The sequence below is a fragment of the Pararge aegeria genome, chromosome 19 (genome assembly GCF_905163445.1).
Source record: "Pararge aegeria chromosome 19, ilParAegt1.1, whole genome shotgun sequence".
NCBI classification, from domain to species: Eukaryota; Metazoa; Arthropoda; class Insecta; order Lepidoptera; family Nymphalidae; genus Pararge; species Pararge aegeria.
The window spans coordinates 2,078,122-2,090,783 of record NC_053198.1 but is presented as its reverse complement, the minus strand read 5'-3'; the positions used below and the strand labels follow the sequence as shown (position 1 = coordinate 2,090,783).

At 38.3% G+C, this 12,662-nt stretch overlaps 1 protein-coding gene across 1 annotated transcript in view; it reads left to right on the top strand.

Annotated features, from left to right (window-relative positions):
• Positions 1–2,273: 2,273 nt before the first annotated feature.
• Positions 2,274–12,662, top strand: part of LOC120631889 (neurexin-1-like) — a 107,460-nt gene continuing 97,071 nt past the window's right edge. Inside the window, exon 1 of the mRNA XM_039901552.1 lies at positions 2,274–2,405. The gene's annotated coding sequence lies outside the window, so the exon portion shown is untranslated. The remainder of the gene's footprint in view (positions 2,406–12,662) is intronic.

Genomic DNA, 12,662 nt, shown 5'->3' with positions numbered 1-12,662 from the left:
TGGGATTCTATCCCTGGGTTGGGGTTGCTCCTCCATAGGGGAGTCTTCGGGCTCGTCTTCGTCCGCAGGGGAAGCCTGGGACGCTGCGCGAGGCGCTGCGCGGGGCGCTTGGGACTGGGTCTTAGTTGGGCGGTCAGTTACCACTTTCTTTGGCGGGTTCGCCTTGGATTTGGAAGCCTTAAGCTTCCGCTTTTTAGCACCGACGACGGTGAAGCCGTCGTCGGTCTCGGATGATGCCGGGGAGGTAGATTCTTCGATCGCTATCGCAGGGATAGCGACCGGGTCGTCGGTAATCGGCTCTGCGGGAGCCGGGGATTGCGGGCTGTCCGTGAACACTCTAGGCCTAACAGTCCTAAAGCGGTTTAGGTAACCCGCGTTATTCTCCTGGAGGTCCTTTAAGAGGGCCTCCAGATTAAGGTCAGAGTCGGCGAGGGCCATGGCGGCCCCCGGGGTAGCGGTTGACCTCCCTGCCATGCAGGGAGGTGTGTGCCTAAAAAAAGGGTGTGGCCCTATGGGGCCTCGCCTTTAGGTGACGAGGGTGTTAGACTACGCTAATAATAACACGTGTACTTACAGGAATCCTAGACCCTAGAACTACACTGCACTACCACAACGCAGAAACGGACACTGATTTCCACTGACACTTTCACCTCGAGCAATCGGTTGCGAGACAGACATCCGTACGGGACGGATGCGCGAGTCGGAATTTTTTTTAAAAGTAGTGGCTTAGGTTAGGTAAATATATCCCCCCACCACCATGAGAAGGGATTGAGACTGTAGTCCACCACGTTGGCCCCGTTGCGGATTAGTGGACTTCACTTGCTTTTGAGAACATTATGAAGAAGTCTCAACTATGCAGGTTTCATCACGATGTTTTCCTTCACCGTTAAAACAAGTGATATTTTATTTTGCTAATTTGCTAAAAACGCACGTGACATAGAAGTGAGAAGTGCGTGCTGGGATTCGAACTCACCCGCTTCCCAATTGATGTGTACTTAAAGATATTGGCCAGCTTGATGGGAAAAGATAAGCCACCGCCTATAAACAGGGCAAAGATTCGCAGGGCATACAAGGAGCACATCCTACTTTTTGGTCTGGTAGGAGGTTTCTGCCGTGGCTAGTTACCACTCTACCGCTTCGGGAAAGACGTGCCGCTAATAGATTTTGATTGAATCATTCCTAACCGAAAATAGGGTGATAGATGGAAGTATTGATTATTATCGCTACTAAGCGATAAGGCCGCCTTTTGTATTCTACTTCTGTCTTTGTATTTCTATTGTTTTTTTATTTTCCTAACTTCATTGTGGTGTACAAATAAAGAGTTAAATAATAATAAATAATAATTGACAGCCCATGTTGTTTTAATAACTATGGAGATTGAATCTACTCTATTCTCTCTATTTTAATCCTACTAATATTATAAATGCGAAAGTTTGTATGGATGGATGGAAGGATGTTTGTTATTCTTTCACGATAAAACTACTGAACCGATTTGACTGAATTTTGGAATTGAGTTAGATTATACCCTGGATTAACACGGGCTTTTAATCCCGGAAAAATGTCTGGTAGGATTCTTGATTAACCAAAAAACTGCGTTCAAAATAATTTTTCTAAGCGTGGTAAAAAGTTATAAAGTAATGTCTCAATAAGCTCAAAGTTTATACAAAACGTAATATTACACAAAAATATTATAATTTTAAGGATTACTTAAACGATAAAAAAGCTTTGGTGTGAATTGTACTAATTTCAAAGCTTAATATTAATTTACTGTGAGATGGTGATAACAAAAAAAGCTTGGGTGTGAATTGTACTAACTTCAAAGCTTAATATTAATTTACTGTGAGATGGTGATAACAAAAAAAAGCTTGGGTGTGAATTGTACTAACTTCAAAGCTTAATATTAATTTACTGTGAGATGGTGATAACAAAAAAAATCGCCCGGCTAACTTTGTTGTGTGATCTTCTTAGACCAGGCGCGTTTGGACCCCTAGTAGCTTCAGGTTTAAGTTGGCGAATGAAGTTATCACCATCCCACCATGTAAACATATATGTATGAATGCTTCATAAATACCTGTGATAGGCCTTCATGAATAATTTTGAATTTTGAATTTTGAATTTGTATTTAAACCTTATGTATATTACATCTATATTCTCTTGATACTCTAAATCCATCTCGGTACCTCTTTTCAAAATTTTACTTATGATGCGTGGGAATCGCAAAGGATTTTTTCGACAATGAAATAACTATGATTTATTGTTTCAGGCCCCACGTATAACTAATGCGAGTGGCGATGCCTGCGAGAGACGGGACCCGTGCCAGCATGGCGGAGTCTGCATCAGCACTGATGATGGACCCATCTGCGAGTGCCGCGATGGTGACTACGAAGGCGCTTTTTGTGAGAGAGGTTAGTTTACCTATATTATCATCCTTGTATCAACCAATTACTGGCACACTACGGGGCACGGGTCCTCTCCCAATGAGATTAAGGCAGTAGTCCACCACACTGGCCCAGTGCGGTTTGGTGGGCTTAAACACACCTTTGAGAACATCATGGAGAACTCTTATGTATGTTAAATTTTCTGACGATATTTGCCTTCACTGTTGTAGCAAGTGATATTTTGATTGCTTAAAACGCACATAACTTAGAAAAGTTGGAGGTGCGTGCTGGAATTCGAACTTGCTCCCCCGAAAGTGAAGTCGAAGTCCTACCCACTGAGCTATCACCTCTTCACTATCAATATCATATAGTGGAAATATTAGTTTATTTGTAACCGGTAAACTGAAGAATAGAATAGAATAGAAAAACTGTATTGAAACACAACAAAAAAAGGAAAATACAAGGAAAACAGTAATAGTACTTAGTGCTAGGGTGCAAAGGCGGCCTTATCACTAAAAGTGTGTGTGAAAGTGAGTGAATGGATTTTAAAAACTTTTTCACAAACTGTCTTACAATGGTTGTGCATATGTACGTACGCCCGCTTTCAAACCCCTTATTTGAGGCTTAGAGCCTTCTAACTCGGAAATCTTAAACAAAAGGAATGATCCAGAAACATTTGGATTAATACCTCCTCTAGGAATAACCAGTACTTCGTTGTTACGTAGGTATAAGTTATGTAGGTGAATACCTATACGTAACGTTGTCACGTTCGATTATGGACTATACCTCCTTTGGAATAAGGTTATTTGTAAGAATACTCTTCACATAACGCATTACCGTCCCACTACAGAGTACGGGTTTCCTCCCACAATGAAAAAGGGTTAAGTCCTTAGTCCACCACGCTCGCCCATTGCGGATTGGTGGACTCAACACACCTTTGAGAACATTATGAAGAACTCTTAGGCATGCAAGTTTTCTAACGACGTTTACCTTCACCGTTGAAGCAAGTGATATTTTAATTACTTACTTATTTTGTTTTTTCCTTTTACGCCATTGGTTGCCTGGAAGAAATCGCTATGTAGCGATAAGGCCACCAAATTGTACTTCTCTTGTATTTATATCTTTGTAACTACTTTTTGTGTCTTTGGTGTACAATAAAAGTGTATACATTCATTCATTCATTCATACTTAAAACGCACATAATATAAAAGTTAGTGCGTTTTAAGTAATTAAGAGTGCCCGGTAAAACTGTACGAACTTGCAGTTGAAGATTACCACTATTTTCACTCGATTCGTTACGTACGCATTATGCTCCAAATGCAACATTTCGGGCACTCTCGTTTCTTAATAATCTGATTGCCAAGCACCAACAAATTGACATGTCTTTATATATATATTTCTTGTGTGCGTGTGTATGTCACTGAACTCCTCTTAGACGGCTGGACCGATTTGAATAAATTTTTCGTTTGGGTGGCACTATGGATGGTTTAGATTCACAAATCAGCCCGACAGATGGCGCTGGACACTGGTCAGCTAGTTTAATATAAGTTTAGCGATGTTCATACATTATATTCAACTTAACTAATATTTTTTGTAATTTATATCTGTAACTTGGTATACGTTTTGGCTAGCTGTAAGTATACTAAGGATATAAATAAATAAGTGGGTGTGATAGGCCTATATGAATAAAGAATTTTTGAATTTGCATTTGAATTCGAGTAGGTATTCAAAATATGTACATATAAGGTATAAACGCTATGTATATTCGTGAGACGTTAAGACCACAGGAATGCTCGGACCAGCGCTTTATCTTGACGCAGCCAGTTAAGGGTCGTTATTTGAAATGTATGGATTAGAAACGCAGCTCATGCACGCTAACGTAGCTACATGCAGCTTAAGTGGAAATCTCTTTGTTCTATGCGAATTTGTTCGAGGGGGGGTTTTCCCGGTTGACTTGTTGAAGTCAGGTGACCAACATTTTGGGTCATAGAAGAAAACGCTGAAGGGTTTGACTTCTTCATTCATGAATAACAGCTTTTCGTATCCATATAACTTTGGTTTTTATTCCACACGTTATAAAAAGATTGGCGCAGTGTGCAGCGACCCTGCTTTCTGGGTCCAAGGCCGTGGGTTCGATTTCCACAGCTGGAAAATGTTTGTGTGATGAACACGAATGGTTTTTTAGTGTCTGGGTGTTTGTCTGCATATTGGAAGTATTTATGTATATTATTCATAAAAATATTCATCAGTCATCTTAGTCCATAACACAAGCTATGCTTACTTTGGGGCTAGATGGCGATGTGTGTACTGTCGTATAAAAAAAAATGTTTCTTCATGGAGAGTTTGTTCAATTCTGAACATGCCAGACTCATCGAAGCTATTTAAAGGATATTCATTACTGCCTACGCTTAGTGGACAATTTATTTAATTTTATGGGCTATACCTGAAATACAGTTTTATTATTATTATTATTATTATATATATCAAAAAGTTTTCATTGTCAACAACACCCACTATAGGGCACCGGTCTCCTCCCACAATGAGACGGGGTTAAGGCCGTAGTCCACCACGCTGGCCCAGTGCGGAATGGTGGACTCCACGCACCTTTGAGAACATTATCTGGAACTCTCTGGTATGCAGGTTTCGTCACGATGTTTTCCTTCACCGTTGAAACAAGTGATATTGTATTAATTTGAATCGAAACAATACGTACGAACTCACAAAAATAAGAAAATAACTTAGGAAAGCAAACTGAGTAATATCCACCAGTCGAAAAAAGGGATGTTAGAGCAGAAAAGGTATAGCATCCGCTTATATGAAAAGTATCCTTAAAGTCAATGTGTGAGCGCGGTAGATAAACCTCAAGCGATGTGTCATAATATATGGTCCGAATGTTTTAATTAGGAAATTTTCAGTGCTTGGCTGAATTTCAAGATGCGAGGCCGACCCGACGGTCCATTTCCGGACCGCTTCAGTCTCCCAACGACTATTTAATTACAATCAATCACAGCAAAATGTGCTACTATAGCCGCTTTCAAACTGCTTTTGAACGGTTTCAGGGAACCATCTTTTGAATATATATGACAGCCGGTTGGCGCAGTGGGCAGCGACACTGCTTTCTGCGTCCAAGGCCGTGGATTACATTCTCACAACTGAAAAAATGTTTGTTTGATGAACATGAATGAAATAACCAGACATGAATGTCTGTCATGAATAACAGTGTCTGGTTGTTAATCTGTATATTATAAGTATTTATGTGTATTATATTTATAAAAATATTCTTCAGATAGCTGCTAGCAGCATCTTAGTACCCATAACACAAGCTACGCTTTTAACAATCGTTGTTCTATCTAGTGTGAGATGAAAGCGGAGGGGGTTGCTTTGCCAATCAACCTTGTCATAAAACAATTCATCAATATTATAGTAACCTCGATGTATTAAATTTGTTTTTTTTACATTCTTTAAACTTATGTATTGGTAAATCTAATATTACCTTCAATATCATGTTGTAAAAGCATATTATATTCTAACCCACTAAGGTTTTCTGCCCTTTCCTAAGACAGAAAACCTTAACAAATTAGGACGCAACTTTTTTAGTTGACTATCTAAAGGTGAGTTTATAGGGGGTGTTTTAGGCTATTACTTATTCGAACGATGTCGCGAGCAATCGCTAGGTTTGTTACAAATCCAACGAGTAGTTCATTGAATATGTTAAAAAAGTCAAAAGTACTTTCGGAAGGCGCCCATTAAATCGGGCCCCGCTTTGAAGCGAGACTAGCAGCTAATGGCAACACCCTGTATAACGCTGACTGGGCACGCGATACCTCTATTTGCTAAAGGAATGGCTACTTACCCAGTACTACGTCTTTTCTCTTAAACGCTTTCTTATAGTTTTTTTTTTAGTTATTGCACAGTGGATTTTTTGTTCTTTTTAATAGTACTACACTGCAGTTATAAAATGTTATTGAATGTTTGTAAGGCGCAAAGCTTTATCACAAATCGTAGTAAATGCTATCAAATATTAGCAAATTGTTTCACGTTATATCATCGTCATATCCACTCATTACCGGCCAAAGACAGGGCACGGGTCTCCTCCCACAATGAGAAGGGTTTATGGCCGTAGTCCACCGCGCTGATCCATTGCGGATTGGTGGACTTCACATACCTTTGAGAACATTATCGAAAACTCTCAGGCATGCAGGTTTCCTCACGACGTTGTCCTTCTCTGTTGAAGCAAGTAATATTTTAATTTCTTAAAACGCACATAACTTACAAAGGTTAAAGGTGCGTATAGGATTCGAACTCGCCCCCCCCGTAAGTGAAGTCGAGCTCCTACCAACTGGGCTATCACCGCTATAACATTCTTTATAAAACATAATCGAAATCTGATAAATGTTATTAGTTTGATAATGTTTAATTTTTTTTTTATTCCTCAACCTTCACTTAGCCTTCGACTGCAATCTCACCTGGCAAGTGATGATGCAGTCTGAGACGGTAGCGGGCTAACCGGCCGGTTGGCGCAGTGGGCAGCGAACCTGCTTTCTGAGTCAAAGGCCGTGGGTTCGATTCCCACGACCGGAAAATGTTTGTGTGATGAACATGAATGTTTTTCAGTGTCTGGGTGTTTATATGTATATTATAAGTATTTAAATATATTATTTATCAAAATATTCATCAGTCATCTTAGCAGCCATAACACAAGCTACGCTTACTTTGGGGCTAGATGGCGATGTGTGTATTGTCGTAGTATATAAAAAAAAAAAAAAAACCTGTTTGAGTTATGGAAACCCAAACAGTTTTTAGGGTCTTTGTTTGTAGAGTGGTAGCTAGTGACGGCCGAAGTCACCAGACCGAACCAGACAAAATTTTGAAATTACAAATAGCCCTCGCCAGGGTTCGAATCCGGGACTACTCACTTTAGAAGAACGCAACCATTGCGTTAAGGAGGTCAAAAGAACCTTCTTCTCATTCGAATCTCATTTTGTAATGGTGCTACTAAACTTCAGTTATAAAATGTAACTGAAACTTTGTTACTTAACGTCCTGTCGCAAAAGTTAAAGTTAACAAATATAGTAGTAAATTTAACAAATATCACCAAAAGTTTTCATTTTATATAAACATCATGTAACATTAAAATTCCTAGTATAGTTTAAAAGATTACGATAACGTACACGATAAAAAAAGTTTAAGTGTGAATTATGGCTCTTATAAATCAACCTAGATTTGTTAATAATTTTAAATGGCAATGTGTGATAGTGATAACAAAAATAATACCCGGCCGGTTTTTACGTGGCTGGTTTGAACCCACGTAGCTTTAGTTTTAAGTTTACGAATGTGCTTATCGCCATCATCTCATTACCGTGTATATATTTTTTAACGTAATGTACGTATCAGAAGTGCCATCTATGGACCTATTTGAATAACGAAATATTTATAAATAACACGCCCATAAACCCGAAGGGTAGGTGTTAAGGCACAGGAGGGTTACCACCCACGCCACAGGTTGATGGACCCATGCATGCATGGAGCAGCACGATGCAGGATGTGTACCTTGCATGCCCTATGCAATGGTATGAAGTGTCGTAAAGTGTTGTAAAAAAAAGAACATGCTAACAGTTGTACAAGACTTCTTTGAACTAATTCAGTTGTACATCGTGTAGCATTTAAAGAACCGATTAGTGCAGTGGGCAGCGACCTTGCTTTCTGAGTTGGTTCCAAGGTTGTGGGTTCGAATCCCAAAACTGGAATTTCCCTTATAGTAGGTATTAATATAATAATTAAGTTTTTTGTTTCCTAGTTACTTAAGGAATGATGGGGCTGGCATATCCGTGTTGGATAAAAGTCCCAAATAAATAAAGATTAAAAAAAAAAAAAAACTGGGATCTGTATTTTATAAGTATTTCTGTATATCTATATATAAATGTTATGTTAGTTTGTGTACGCTTCAAAAACTGAAAAAGTTCGGAACCAATCGAGCTGAAATCTTATCATGTGTAGTTTAGTGATTGTTTTTATCTATTTTTTGCATCAGTCACATATCCGCGACCGATGTACCAGTGACCGCGCCATCTGCCGAAAGCGAGAAAAACACTCGCTGACATATGTAATGTATTCTTTGTTTTGTTTCTCATTTCTCAACCGTTCCTTCTCATTTCGTTCCATAAAAATGAGCCACAGTGAAGCGTCATCAGCCATCTTAGTACCCATAACACAATTTACGCTAACTTTGGGGCTAGATTGCGATGTGTGTGTTGAATAATTCAAAAAAAAAATTCAAATTCATTTATTTCAAGTAGGCCTACTTTATAAGCACTTTTGAAACGTCAAGTATGCATGTTTGCGTGCGTGTACCACCGGTTCGGAAAGCAGATTCTACCGAGAAGAGCCGGCAAGAAACTCAGTAGTTGCTCTTTTCCAACATCAACATTTACAATCATTTTGCTATCTTGCGGGAGATGAGAGCGAGGCTGGCTGCTTCCATTCTACCTTGTCATTGAGGAATTCATCAAATGTATAGTAACCTCGCTGTACTAGATGCGTTTTTACACATTTTTTAAATGTATGCATTGGTAGGTCAAGAATTTCCTTAGGAATCATGTTGTAAAAGCGTATACTCAACCCCACAAAGGAGCTCTGCACCTTTCGCAGACGATATGCAGATATCACTAATTTTTGACCGTTTCTGGTAAGTCGATTGTTAATTAAATAAGTATATTTATATATTTACAAGCAACTTAGCACCAATGTACAAAGCAATATTTTAACACGAGGATGGGTATCTTACAGTGAGTTACCGACAGTCGTGTTTAATTTAATTGGTAGCTCGTGCTGCCAATTAAATCTCGCCCCGGGGCACGAGCGTAATTTGGAAATAACAAGCGACTATTGCGATAGTTGGATTATATTTGAAATTGATGCCTTCACCGGATTCCCGTTTCCCGCTTTGTATTTGCAAGTAAACACGGGTCATGGACGTTATGCAAGACTGTTTGAATATATGACTAATTCATACTCCATAATGATTAGTAATATTATAAATGCGAAAGTGTGTATGATTGTTTTTTTGTCCTTCCTTTACGCCCTAACAAAGCAATCAACTACTTGTCAAGGGCATTATGAAGACGGTTTGAATTGATGAGGAATTCATAATCCATGGTCCTTATTTTGAGGATTAATTTATACTCCATGATCCTTATTAATATCATAAATGCAAAAGTTTGATTGTGAGTTTGTCCTTCCTTTACGCCCTAACAGAGCAACCAAACACGGATCAAGGACATTATGAAGACCATTTGAATTGATGAGGAATTCATAATCCATGGTCCTTAGTAATATTATAAATGCGAAAGTGTGTGTGATTGTTTTTTTGTCCTTCCTTTACGCCCTAACAAAGCAATCAACTACTGGTTAAGGACATTATGCAAGACGGTTTGAATTGAGGATTCATTTGCACTCCATGATCCTTATTAATATTATAAATTCAAAAGTTTGTTTGTTTGTCCTGCCTTTAAGCCCTAACTGAGCAAACAAACACGGGTCAAGGACATAATGCAAGACAGCTTGATTGGTGGTGATGAGCAAACTCTCCCGTGGGTAGAGTCCCTTATTCCAGCAGTAGAATGTTTTATTGATGCAAAAAAACATCTTGAAAAAATCAGAATGCCTGAGAGATCTCCATAATGTACTCGTGAAGGAGTCCGTCTACCAACCTGACCTTGGTAAGGGTCATAGACCATAGTCCGAAACCTTCAAAAAAACGAACCCCTTAAAAATCTGCCGATGTAACAATCTTCCGAATCACGTAGCTGCGTTTTAATTTGCAGCAGTTTATGTACATCGCACAGAATTAAGAACGTACAGAAGCCTCATTCAGCCATTTTATGGTAAACGTTTAGAACATTAGAGGTTAAACAATTAGTCATCATCATCGCATCAACCCATTACCGGCCCACAATGAGAAGGGGGTAAGGCCGTAGTCCACCAAGCTGGCCCAGTGCGGATTGTTGGACTCCACACACCTTTCAGAACATTATGTAGAACTCTCAGGCAGGCTTCCTCATGATGTTTTCATTCAACATTGAAGCAAGTGGTATTTTAATTACTCAAACAATTTTTACTACATACAATTAGTGTGTACTACTTTACTATAAACAATTACTGTAAACTGATAAATGGTATGAAGTAACCGCCCGTTGGATAAACACTACTAAAGTTGAGTGGTTTTGGATGCTTCAATATTAGCAGTATTTACGGTTTCTGTATATTCTTAAATCCGCTGTAAATCGTTATGAAACCAGTTTCCCACGCTCCGGCAAGAGAGCTAGATTAGAGCTTGAAAATTTTCAATTTAAACAGAATTGGGTATAATCTCAGTCTACTACGTAGGTGTAACGGTTAATGGAGTCTTAGCGAAGTGGGGCAACATGTTTGATTTTTGATCCTCCTCCGAAACGGGGTAGGGACTCAGTTACGCCCTTTTTGTTCGGTGAACTGATTTTTATCGCCGAAGCAATATCTTCGGGTCTTATGAGTTTGCATTCTATATCTAAGTTAATACGTTTGTATAACTTTCGGGTAGATTTTTTACAAATTACAACACTGCAAAATTATAAGCGTTGCTTCAGATGGCGCCATCATATTAATAATAACGCATCCGATTTAGATGTTTTCTAGGTTGTGTAAACATTATGGTATTAAAAAACACCGTCTGTAGCCCGCGTTCACTGTCCGCGTTTATAACGGTTTAATTTTACCTATAATATATAAATATACACCCAGATACGAAAAAAAAATCATGTTCATCACACAAACATTTTTCATTTATGGGAATCGAACCAACAGCCTTGAACCCAGTAAGCAGAGTCGCTGCCCACTGTGTCAGTCGGCCGTCAAAAATAATTAAATTTCACTTGCTTTAACGTTTGCGTGGAAACCATTTGTGTTCGTCATTTTAACTAACTCTATGCCAATAATTCAATTGTTGCTTGGATAGAGCGTTGAGAAAAGGCAAACAATCAAACATACATTTCTGAATTAATGTAATGTTGTGATTTAAATGAATATTTAGGTTAATTTTAAAAATTATATAACATTAGTAGAAGAACTAACTTGACTTTTTGGTATTGGCTGACATTTGAGGACATGTTTAATTATTATGGTATTGAATCTAGTTATTACTTTTAAATTGTATTTGAAATTGATTGCATTATAATAATTTTTTTTTTCTAAAACTTGTATTTTTTTACTTTTTTATTTGGTGTACAATAAAGTGTATTTTTATTTCATTTTTTATTTCAATATCGATTTTTGCACGCCAATCTTGGCTGAATATGTAGATCATGAAATACGCTTAACATCTATGTTTTTTGTACCATGTTAAAGCAAAAAAAAATTTAATATATTAGATTGGGCACCGAATTTTTTAAGAAATTTCAAAACATTTTTTAATATAGTTTTTTTACATTTAACCTTAAAATTTAGAGTATGTAGGTACCATTTTGTTCGATAGTTTTTTGCCATGTGGTAGGGTCATAATCCCATTGCTATAGAAAATTTGGGATCAAAAAACCGCGACAAGTAGTTTTGTCAGTCCTTTCGTGATGTTAACCTGACACTGCCTAAAGAATTCTGAAGAGACCGAAACAGGTGGAAATCTGAAGGTGCAAGGTCAGGACTATACGGCGGATGCATGAAAACCTTCCAGCCAAACGGATTTAAATTTTGCTGAGTGGCTAAAGATGTGTGAGGTCCAGCGTTATCATGATGAAAAACCACACCTCTTCTGTTGATTAATTCCGGCCGCTTTCTCTCAACTTCTTGCTTTAATCTCATCAGTTGTTCGCAGTAGAGTTCAGTACCCAGTTCAAATACCCAGTTTTTTTCAAATGCGAAAAACCGTTTTGTGGTCAATTCCCAGTTCTTCAGCTGACTACTGATATACCTATATATCTTATAACTACTGATATACCTATCTCGCTCCACTTTTTCAAAAATGCTATCCATTTTATCCGTAATAGGGTGACCAGAGCCAGGTGCATCTTTGACATCAAAATTTCCGGATTAAAAACGCTTAAACCAAATTTGTGCTACTCTCACAGACGCTGCACTAGGTCAATAAACATCGCAAATTTTTTTCACGGCTTGCGTTGCATTTTTACCTTTTTTGTAGTAAAATTTTAAAATGTATCTAATTTCTTCATTAGATTCACTCGTCTTCACAGTACGAAAAACAAATAAAAATCACACATTTTCCAAATTTTGGAATTAACTTCTTTAAACCAGCCA